The sequence below is a fragment of the Giraffa tippelskirchi genome, chromosome 11 (genome assembly GCF_054371585.1).
Source record: "Giraffa tippelskirchi isolate mGirTip1 chromosome 11, T2T-mGirTip1v1.2.pri, whole genome shotgun sequence".
NCBI classification, from domain to species: domain Eukaryota; kingdom Metazoa; phylum Chordata; class Mammalia; order Artiodactyla; family Giraffidae; genus Giraffa; species Giraffa tippelskirchi.
This window is the reverse complement of record NC_137285.1, coordinates 35,255,213-35,266,052: the sequence shown is the minus strand read 5'-3', so window position 1 is coordinate 35,266,052 and position 10,840 is coordinate 35,255,213.

The following is a 10,840-nucleotide window of genomic DNA, read 5'->3' as shown; positions in this document are numbered from 1 at the left end:
CTTCAGAGACCACTGGCTGCCATTAGGGTCTCTCTATCCCTGCAGCCAGACTCTAAACAGCTGTGTACTTTGGGCAAGACACAGCCTCTGAGCCTCAGTTTATCTGTAAAGTGAAGATAACAATAGAACCTGCCTCACAGAACTACTGTGGATATTAAGCAAGCCAGTGCCTGTAAAGTGCTCTCCATCAGGCTTGGCATGAAGAAATCTAATGGTAGCTATGATCTATGGTCACCACTCTGCCAGGGGCAATCCTTCTTTGGATGATTGCTGAGTTAAAGTTAATTATATCTGATACTTTAGGAATTCCAGCTGTTTTATATAAAATAATACATGAAGATCTGCATCTTTTCTTATTTTTCTTTGTCACGGTGACTTTTTCCTACATTATCCTCCCTAGCCTGGAGCTAAGTTCATGACTTTTGTATTTTTGCTAAGTTGCAACTGTGTATTCCCCCTGAAGGTGAGCACACAGTTTTCTCAGGAGAGACTAGTAATTACTTTGTATTAAAAATATCTCTTCACATTCTCTTTAATCTCTTCATATTCTATTTAAGTTATACTTGCTGTTGTTGTTGAGTCACTAAGTAGTGTCCGACTCCTTTGGACCCTATGGACTGGAGCCCACCAGGCTCCTGTGTCCATGGAATTTTCCAGGCAAGAATACTGAAGTGGGTTGCTGTTTTCTTCTCCAGGGGATCTTCCTGACCCAGGGATTGAACCCATGTCTCCTGCACTGGCAGGCATATTTCTTTACCACTGAAGACACTAGAGAAGTCTCATTTAAGTTATAGTAGTGCTAATCAAGCCTAGTTGTGCATAACAATCATATGAGAAGCCTTAAAAATCCAGATAGCTAGGACCCAGCTCTAGAGTTTCTGATTTGTCTAAAGCTCCCCAGGAGATTCTAGAGTGCCACCAGGTATTGAGAACCAATGAACAAGGGGAAAAACCACCCCTTTATGTCAGCATTCTCAAGCCTGACTGTACATTCCAGTTTACTGGGGGAGAGAGACAAATGCATAGCTGATTGCAGTCGAGTGTGGTACTTGGCATTTCTCTGAATAGCTGCTGAGAAAACATAGGAGGGGGTAGTTAAACTGGACTGGGGAGAAGGACTAGAGTCAAGAAAGATGCTAGGAATGTCTGAGTTTCTACTTTTCCCTTGGCACCCAAATAATCAGGGTTTTACTAGATTGACATTCTAGTAGCTGGCATAGCAGAGACTCATGTACATTTTTTTAAAATTAAAGATCAATAAAATTAAGAGCTGATCCTTTGAAAAGGTAGACAAAACTGATAAACTTTTAGTGAAACTCATCAAGACAAAGGGAGAGGGGCTAAATCAATAAAATTAGAGCTGAAAAAGGAGAAGTTACAATGGATACCACAGGAATACAAAGAATCATATAGTAAAGGCAAGTATATTCCCGTAAGATGGACAACCTAGAAGAAAACTGACAAATTCTTAGAAAGGTACAATCTTCTAAGACTAAACCAGGAAGAAATAGAAAATATGAACAGACTAATTACAAGTACTGAAACTGAATCTATGATTTATGAACTCCCCCAACACAAAAGTCCAGGATCAGATGGCTTCACAGGCAAATTTTGCCAAACATTTACAGAAGAGTTAACACCTACCCTTTTGAAACTATTCCAAGAAAAAAAATGCAGAGTAAGGAACACTTACAAACTCATTCTATGAAGCCACCATCACCCTGATATAAAAACTAGACAAAGACACCACAAAAAAGAAAATTACAGGCCAGTATCACTGATGAACATAGATGCAAAAATCCTCAAGCAAATACTAGTAAATCAAATCCAACAATACATTAAAAGGATCATACCACATGATCAAGTGGGATTTATCCCAGAGATGCAAGAATTTTCAATATTCGCAAACAAATCGGGGTGATACACGTCAATAAACTGAAGAACAGAAAATCATATGACTATCTCAATACACGCAGAAAAAGTTTTTCACAAAATTCAATACCCATTTATGATAAAAATTCTCCAGAAAGTGGGCAGAAAGGGAATTTACCTCAACATAAAAAACATACATGACAAACCCACAGCTAACAGCATATTCAACAGTAAAAAGCTAAAAGAATTTCCTCTAAGATCAGGAACAAGCTACAGTAATCACAGAAGAAAAAAAAAAATTAAGAAGGAATCCAAATTGGAAATAAGAAATAAAACTGTCACTGTTTGCAGATGACATGATACTATATGCAGAAAATAATGAAGATGCTATTAGAAAACTACTGGAGCTCATTAGTGAATCTGGTAATGTTGCAGGGTATAAAATTAACACACAGAAATCTGTTGCATTCCTATATACTAACAATGAAAGGTCAGAAAGGGATATTAATGAAACAAGCCCATTTACCATCATATAAAAAAAAATAAAATACTCAGGAATAAACCTACCTAAGGAGACAAAAGACCCATTACTCTGAAAACTATAAGACTCTGATGAAAGAAATCAAAGAAGACACAAACAGATGGAAAGATATATCATGTTCTTGGATTGGAAGAATCAATATTTTCAAAATGATTATACTACTCAAAGCAATCTTATAGATTCAATGTAATTCCTACCAAATTATCAATGGCATCTTTCACAGAACTGAAACAAATAGTCTTAAAATTTTTATGGAGACACAAAAGACCTGAACAGCCAAAGCAATCTTTTTTTTCCTTTTTGACTGCACCATGCCACATGTGGGATCATAGATCCAATCAAACGACCCACTCATCAGTAAATGGGCAGAAGATCTAAATAGACATTTCTCCAAAGAAGACATCCTGATGGCCAATAAGCACATGAAAAAGATGCTCAACGTCACTAATTATTAGAGAAATGAAAATCAAAACTACAATGAGATACCATCAGAGTGGCCATCAGTAAAAAGTCTACAAATAACAAATGCTGGAGAAGGTGTGGAGAAAAGGGAACCCTCAGACACTGTTGGTGGGAATGTAAGTTGGTACAGACACAATGGAAGAGTATGGAGGTTCCTAAAAATAGAACTACCATATGATCCAGCAATCCCACTCCTGGGCGTGCATCCAGACAAAACTACAATTCAAACAGATACACGCAACCCTACGTTCATAGAGGCACGATTCACAGTAAATAAGATGTGGAAACAACCTAAATGTCCATCAACAGATGAATGAATGAAGAAGATACGATATACGTATGCAATGGAATAACACTCAGCCATAATAAAGAATGCAATCATGCCATTTGCAGCAACATGAAGGAACCTGGAGATTACTATACAAGTGAAGTCAGTCAGACAGAGGAAGACAAATATCATATGTTATCACTTACTGTAGAATCTTTAAAAAATGATAAAAATGAACTTATTTATAAAACAGAATAAGATTCACAGATATAGAAAACAAATTTATGGTTACCAAAGGGGAAAGGTGGGAGCAGGGGTAACAAATACACACTACTATATATAAAATAGATAAACAATAAGGGCCTACTGTACGGCACAGGGAATGATCCTCAATATTTTGTAATAACCTGTATGGGAAAGGAGTCTGAAAAAGAATATAAATGAATCACTTTGCTGTTTCCCTGAAACTAACAACACTGTAAATCAACTATATTTCAAAAAAATATATTTTTTAAAAAACACAAGAAAAAAGCCAAAGAAACAAAAAAATCCAAAGGGGCCACAAGGTGATGCCCCTAGAGGGAAAGTCTAAAATATGACTGAGTAATAAAAAGCAGTGTCTAATTAATTATCTTAACATCTGAATAAAGGATATCACAAGAGAAGTGAGCAAAGAGCTCACCTTCCTGGTTAGTGCTAGGTTCCCACCACAGTTTCTGAAGAGAGGGTAGACACTACTGCTAGTGCTATATCACAGGAGACCCTTGGCTTAGAGTCTAGCCTCAACAAGCAATCTTCCTAGATTCCCAGAGACTTTCATACACAGGAGAAAATAATTCTTGGCCCAGTACACATGAGTATTCTGTTTTTCCTTGTAGTTTTGGTATAAATATGAAATTAGCATCTCAGTTTCCACAATTGTCTGTGAGTTTAGTTAGCATGAGTTGATTACGCTGATGATGATTACCTCTGTTAGCCTGACAAAAGTTTGTGGGCCTGTGAACCTATGGTCATGCAAACCCTGCCACTGGGTGTCTGCAAGGCACTGCCACTCTGAGAGACTCTGGATTCCTTTGATCCACTATTGCTTGCCCCTCATTAAACAGAGACTTCTACACAGTAGACCACTGGCATGAACTAGGGAGCCAAAAACTGCTCCAAACTTAAATGAGTGACTAAAGGCACTGACTTTAATGGTGACTATAATGTTAGATTGGTCCCTGCTTTACATAGAAAAATCAACCTTTGTCAAGTTTGGCTATTTAAATCATCTTAAAAGAAAAATGGTACAGTGCAGATATGTTACAGAAATTTAGAAGAATTTGTGAAAGAGATCGCTTTCCAGGGTTCCTGGGAATGAAATTTACATCCTTCACTATGCTTTCTGTGGAGTTCATTTGTTCTGTGTTATTTGCACAGTTTGCTCTTGAATAACATGGGTTTGAACTATGCTGGTCCACCTACACGATTTTTTTCAATAATACATGCTAAACTACTGTAAGATCTGAGGTTGGTTGAATCCTCAGATACGGCTACAGGGGGCTGACTGCAAAGTTATAACCAAATTTTTGACTGCAAGGGCTTGGGGGTCAGTGCCCCTAACCCCCATGTGGCTCAAGGGTCAACTGTAATTTATTCCAATGCTTTTCTGAATTGTGTTAGTCATTTCATAACCTGTTGTTAGCCATCTAATTTCTGAGGTCATCATTGCTATTTAATGCTTTTTTTTTTTTCCAAAAAACTTCAAAGTAAATTATTTCTTTTAACTCATTTAGAAATATTACTTTTAATCTGCTTTGTAGCTCCATTTTTGTTTCTGGTGAGCTCTCATTTTTCAAATATTATTTAATCTATTTTAACCTCTTTCCTTGTCCTAAGGTCATTTGAGTGTAAATAGCATCTTTTTCTCCCTCATGTTCAAACAGCATGGATTTTTGTGAATCCCACCAAGGGGGAGATTCTTGTGGAGGAGATGGGAATGGCCAGGGCCAGTTTCTCAGCTCATGGTCTCTCTCTTGTTACAAGTGAAGGACTGAAAATACAACCTTTCTGAGTAGTCCTTCTCTGCTTATCAAAGCTTAGTCTGGTTGGAAAGATTTTCTACCTCCAGCTCTGTGTTTCCAAGAGGTGTACAGACCTTGCCTTCAAGGTCACATTTATTTTCAGAGCTCTTGTAGAGTCTCCTAGCCGCTGGTACCAATATAAAATGACACTGTTTGACCATTCCCAATGTAACTCTTCTCTTACCCTTATTCTGAGTGTTCCTACCTGGCTCTATTTCACTTGCTTCCAATATTTTTTCCCCACTCAAATTGTGACTCAGTTCTCTTGGAAGGAAGCATTGAAATCGAGTCCCCCTAAAACTGAGTTCCCATACTGAGTTTATGATTACAATCTCTCCGTTCAAATCTTTATTCCTGTTCTTGTCCCCTCTGACGTCGATACTGTGCTAACTGAAATAATCAACTAGAGTCAGGTGACTAAGATTGCCACTGCTGATAACGTTGTTAATATACTAAAATTGCTGCTGTTGATGACATCATTAATGTACCAAAATTGCTATTATAAATATCATCATTAACATAAAAACTCCGGTTGTTTTGCTAGGACAAGACGAGCTAATAAAGCCCCTGCAAGCCATGGACTACTTGGCCAGAGAATTGTAAACCAGACACATCCTGACTACTGAAACTGTAATTAAAATACACCACAAGATGATGATTAATCTCAACCTCTATTCTCCCTCTTTTAAAATTCCTAATTCAAAGACCAAGTCGGAGTGGGTATGAGGCTTGCCTCCCACTGCCTTGCTTGCCGCCCCACAATAAAGCCTTACTCTGCTGAAAACTCTTGCTGCCAGAGTCTGGCTTTCTGTGCCGTGAGCACATGAGCCCTTTGCTGAATATTTCTGATATTCTTCAGAGCTTAGATCACCATGGAACTAGTCAATTCTCCTGCATCAACTGTGTGAAAAAATAAATAAAGATACCTCAATTAAATAGAGCTAGGACAGCAGAATGGAGAGCTCTCATGCCCTGGGACAATTTTGTTGTTGTTCAGTCTTTATGTCCTATCTGACTCTTTGCAACTTCATGGACTGCAGCACGCTAGGCTTCCCTGTCCTTCACTATCTCTCAGAGTTTGCTCAAACTCATGTTCACTGAGTCAGTGATGTCATCTAACCATCTTATCTTCTGCCTCTCCCCTTCTTTTGCCTTCAATCTTTCCCAGCATCAGGGTCTTTTCCAATGAGTCAGCTCTTCACATCAGGTGGCCAAAGTATCAGAGCTTCAGCTTCAGCATCAGTCCTACCAATGAATATTCAGGTTTGATGTCCTTTAGGATTGACTGGTTTGATTTCCTTGCTGTCCAAGGGATTCTCAAGAGTCTTCTCCAGCACTACAACTTGAAAGCATCAGTTCTTCAGTGCTCAGCCTTCTTTATGGTCCAGCTGTCACATTCATACATGACTACTGGAAAAATCATAGTTTTGACTATACGGACCTTTGTTGGCCAAGTGATGCCTCTGCTTTTTAATACATTATCTAGCTTTGTCACAGCTTTCCTTCCAAGAAGCAAGCGTCTTTTAATTTCATGGCTGCAGTCACCATCTGCAGTGAATTTGGAGCCCAAGAAAATAAAATCTGTCACTGTTCCCACTTTTCCCCTTCTATTTTCCATGAAGTAATGGGACCAGATGCCATGATCTTAGTTAAGTTTCAAGCCAGCTTTTTTCCTTTCCTCTTTCACTCTCACCAAGTGACTCTTTAGTTCCTCTTCACTTTCTATCATTAGAGTAGTATAAGTTGCGTATCTGAGGTTGGTGATATTCCTCCCAGCAATCTTGATTCCTGCTTATGATTTATCCACCCTGGCATTTCAGAAGACAGACTCCTCTTCTTTCCTGGCAAGGACTCTGCCAGTTTAAAGCCATGCACTCTCTTTTACTATAATCTTCCCAACTTCCTTCACCTCCCTATGAAAGTGTTCTCCTTCCCTTGCCATGTGGGCATTTGCACATGGCTTGCCGTGGTTGCAGACCCTGAATTGCAATTCTTCACTGATCCCAAATAAACCCATCTTTGCCGAAGATTTATTATTTATTTCAAGTCAACAACATAAACACATAGAGTTGGGGTTCTTTTGCTTGCTGTTGTTTTGCACTCACCTAGAATGTGATGCCCAGGTTAGTTCTCAAACTTGCTTACACATTCTTTCATTCATATTTCCCTCCCTTCTGGAAGTACTTGTTAGCAGTTTGGGGGACTGCAGCTCACAATGACCTGTTGGTAACCCCTTCACTCTTGCAGCTTACCACTTCCTTTCTGCTGATTCTGCATCTGCCCAGCCTCTGGGTGGGCAGGCACACCTGCAATATATAGGAATTCTGTTGCAGGAACCGTTTCAAGATAATTTTCTGAAGAACTAGTTAACCCTGGGTCTAGAAGGAGTTATTTATCTTTGGGAAAATGGGCTACAATGTAGATGCAGGGTAACTGCAAACCTCTTTGCAGTCTGCAATATTCAACAGGCAGGTTGGTCTCCTAAAGACAGCAACACTGCTCTGGTGTTTTAAGAAATATCTAGGGATTTCCCTGGTGGTCCAGGGGTTAAGAATCAGCCCGCCAATGCAGGGGATATGGGTTCAATCTCTGGTCCAGGAAGGTCCCACATGCCAAGGAACAACCAAGCCTGTACACCACAACTACTGAGCCCACACCCTAGAGCCCAGGAGCCAAAACTACTGAGGCCCACGTGTCACAGCTACTGAAGTCCACAAACCCCAGAGCCTGTGATCCGCAACAAAAGAAGCCACTGCAATGAGAAGCCTCCGCGCTGCAACTACAGAGTAGCCCTTGTTCACCATAACCACAGAAAGCCTGTGTGCAGCAACAAAGACCCAGCACAGCCAAAAATAAATATATACTTTCTAAAAGAAATGTCTATACCTGCTTATTGATAGGGTGTCTTGAAAACCCCACTTACTTAGATGAATCATGTTTATTTGAGGGACTGTCCTCAGTTTGCAAAAACAGAAAAGCTCCATGAGCAATTAAAATTTAAAGATATTTCTCATGATTATAAGAATTAGAAAAAGAGCTGATAAACCACATGGTAGCATGCATTTTTTTTTTTTTAATATGGAAACAAAACAAACTTACAAAACCTGTATTTTTAGACTGAGATGTCTGGTTTCAAAGGAGAGTATTTATTACAAGATCTGCTGCTAAGCTGCTAAGTCGCTTCAGTTGTGTCCGACTCTGTGCAACCCCATAGACGGCAGCCCACCAAGCTCCGCCATCCCTGGGATTCTCCAGGCAAGAACACTGGAGTGGGTTGCCATTTCCTTCTCCAGTGCATGAAGTGAAAGTGAAGTCGCTCAGTCGTGTCCGACTCTCAGCGACCCCATGGACTGTAGCCTACCAGGCTCCTCCGTCCATGTGATTTTCCAGACAAGAGTACTGGAGTGGGGTGCCATTGCCTTCTCCGATTACAAGATCTACTCAGTACTTAATAGTATATTCAGTTCAGTTCAGTCGCTCAGTTGTGTCCGACTCTTTGTGATCCCATGGACTGCAGCAAACCAGACTTCCCTGTCCATCACCAACTCCAGGAGCTAGCTCAAACTCATGTCCATTGAGTCAGTGATGCCATCCAACCATCTCATCCTCTGTCGTCCCCATCTTCTCCTGCCCTCAATCTTTCCCAGCATCAGGGTCTTTTCAAATGAGTCAGTTCTTTGCATCAGGTGGCCAAAGTACTGGAGTTTCAGCTTCAGCATCAGACCTTCCAATGAATATTCAGGACTGATTTCCTTTAGGATTGACTGGTTTGATCTTGCAGTCCAAGGGACTCTCAAGAGTCTTCTCCAACACCATAGTTCAAAAGCATCAATTCTTCGGCGCTCAGCTTTCTTTATAATCAAACTCTCACATCCATACATGACTACTGGAAAAACCATAGCTTTGACTAGACAGACCTTTGTTGGCAAAGTAATGTCTCTGCTTTTTAATACGCACAGGTTGGTCATAACTTTTCTTCCAAGGAACAAACGTCTTTTTATTTCATGGCTGCAGTCACCATCTGAAGTGATTTTGGAGCCCCCCAAAATAAAGTCTGCCACTGTTTCTACTGTTTCCCTACCTATTTACCCTGAAGTGATGGGACCAGATGCCATGATCTTAGTTTTCTGAATGTTGAGTTGTAAGCCATCTTTTTCACGCTCCTCTTTTACTTTCATCAAGAGGTTCTTTAGTTCTTCTTCGCTTTCTGCCATAAGGGTGGTGTCATTTGCATATCTGAGGTTATTGATATTTCTCCCTGCAATCTTAATTCCAGCTTTTGCTTCATCCAGCCTGGCATTGCTCATGATGTACTCTGCATATAAGTTAAATAAGCAGGGTGACAATATACAGCCTTGACATACTCCTTTCCCAATTTGGAAACAGTCTGTTGTCCCATGTCCAGTTCTAACTGTTGCTTCCTGATCTACATACAGATTTCTCAAGAGGCAGGTAAGGTGGTCTGGTATTCCCATCTCTTGAAGAATTTTCCACAGTTTGCTGTGATCCACACAGTCAAAGGCTTTGGTGTAGTCAATAAAGAAGTAGATGCTTTTCTGGAACTCTCTTGCTTTTTCGATGATCCAACGAATGAACCATCTTGCTTTTTCGATGATTCATAATAGTATGAATACATTCAGGTACCAGATTTGCAAAAAAAAAAATCTACTATATGAGTTAAACATCTATGTTACTATTAGTGGCACTCATAATCTTTGTGATATTTTAACAAAAATTGAGTGTTAATAGTATACAGAGGGAGAATAAAAGTATTGATAGCTACTCAAGTAAAAACATATTTTAAAAAACAGTTCATTCAATATTCAACATTGTTATTATTCTAACTTTGAACAAAGACAATCTGTATAACTGAAATGATTATCTGTGCAAAGTTCTCACATTATCACACATAAGACAAGCACTAAAGCAAAAATGATATTCTTTTCCCAATCATGAGGATAATCAAATCATGTTTTCTAATACATTTAAATTAGTCCTATAAACAAACCAGGCATTCTCTTTTTTTGTTTTGCTGTCATCTTATAGAAAAAAAAAAATCTTCATGTCACAATTAATGCTTAGAAATATAGACTTTGGAGCCAGATAAAACCTTAGTTCAAGTTTCAGCTCTACTACCTATTATCTGTGAGACCCTGGACAAGTTTCTTAACCTTACTAGGCTAATTGCCTCAATCATAAAATGGAGAGAATAGATGTTGCAAAGATTGAGACCGGACACGAGTTATAGGGTGAACTTTGTCCCTATGCCAATCAACACACTGAAGTCCCAAACTCCAGTACTTCAGAATGTGACTATACTTGGAGACATGGTCCTTAAAGAAGTAACTAAGTTAAAATGAGGTCATTAGGGTGGGCTTTAATCCAGTATGACTGGTATCCTGACCAAAAAAGGAAATCTGGACAAAGACAGGTTAGAGGGAAGATGTGAAGACAACATCTACAAGTCAAGGAGAGAGGCCTCAGAAGAAACCAGCCCTGTCCACAGCTTGATGTCAGACTTTCAGCCTCCAGAATTGTGAGAAAATAAATGTTTGTGGTTTAAGTCATCTAGTATGTGTTACTTTGTTGTGGTGACAGTAGCAAATTGGTGCAATGTATAAAGAATTCAGAAGG